The sequence below is a fragment of the Opisthorchis viverrini genome, assembly GCF_000715545.1.
Source record: "Opisthorchis viverrini unplaced genomic scaffold opera_v5_95, whole genome shotgun sequence".
Classification (NCBI taxonomy): domain Eukaryota; kingdom Metazoa; phylum Platyhelminthes; class Trematoda; order Opisthorchiida; family Opisthorchiidae; genus Opisthorchis; species Opisthorchis viverrini.
In genome coordinates this window covers 330,692-332,220 of record NW_008751752.1, presented here as the reverse complement: position 1 = coordinate 332,220, position 1,529 = coordinate 330,692, and positions in this window count along the sequence as shown.

The window sequence follows — 1,529 nt, the reverse complement described above, 5'->3', positions numbered from 1 at the left end:
GCAGATGCTGTCAAAATTCTGGCCCAAATATTAGGTGAGCAAAGTTCCTTGTTCAATATGCGTTATCAGTGTCTCAAGGTTACCAAAAGGGATACTGAGGATTTCTTCACATATGCCGGTGTGGTCAACAGAGAATGCGAGCGCTTTCAGCTCAGCTCCATGACCGAGGATCAATTCAAGTGTCTCATCTTTGTGGTTGGTCTTCAATCGCCACACAATGCAGATATTCGACCTCGGCTACTGAATCGAATTGAACAGGATCCAGAGTTGACGCTTCAGAAAATTACCACCGAATGCCAGCATCTTATCAATCTCAAGGCTGATGCTGCAATGATTGGACATTCCAAATTCTCTCAGCCTGATGTGGTATGCAAAGTAACTTCCAAAAGGAAGTCAAATTCAGAACGAACTCCAAGAAAACCGTCCACACCCTGTTGGCCTCGTGAAGAATGGCACTATTCACGCCAATGTCCCAACCGGAACCAAAGGTGCAGTAAGTGCAGTCGAAAGGGTCACAAAGAAGAATGCTGAAGAGACAACTTCAGGAGCTCACGCAAACACCCACCCGACAAAAGGACGCAGAGGCCACGACCTCCACATTCAGGATGAAATCACCCGGCTGACGTAAATTCGTCACATTATGTATCAATGACACACCAGTTACCCTCTAACTGGATACAGGTTCTGACCTCACTCTGATTTCAAAACGAACCTGGAACGAAATTGGAAGGCCACCAGTGGAACCCACAAAGTGCATCGTTCGTAATGCATCTGGTGGAAGCCTCAAACTGACCGGGAAGCTGAACGGTTCCGTAACGTTCAAGGCGATTCAACTCAATGACACTTGCTACCTCACGAAACCTACAGGCCTTGATCCCTTGGGCCCGGAATGGATTAATGAGCTTCAACTCTTGGATGAACCCCTCAATGCCGCTTGTGACGAAACAACTGCAACTGACCCCGATACGTTCGCGAGAACATCACCTCCTGACGATTTTGTGGTTGCCACAGTTACAGCCAAACCGGAGACCAGATGAGACATACGCGACACAGCGACTATTCAGCCTCAGGCGTCAGGTACCGCCAGCCCTCTCACCTCAGTCCAATTCGGTGAATCCTGCCGCCAGTCCGCAACTTTTAACTCGCAGTCTGAACCCTTCAGTTTACGGTCGCAGGTTCAAGCGGATCGTTTTACTGCTATCCGGATAGTCAAGGAAGGGGGGCCGGCAGGAGGACTGCCACAACAGTCACACAGAGACCAGCCATTGATTCAACGATATGGGGAATGCTCTCCACGGTGGACGCAGGGTCGATTATGCCACATACGAGGCACACGTAAGATCATCAGCACAGCCGCGTCAAGTGAACCAACTTCAGGCAACAGACTGCGGTTTGGTGAGGGGACCACGTCGCATGGGAAACCGGACAGCCGTGACATACCTCCCAAGTGGAGAGTACCGGCTCCAAGATCAGCCTGCTGGCAGCCCCAGGGACGGACCGACGTGCGACAGAACCTCCATGAGTCGTCA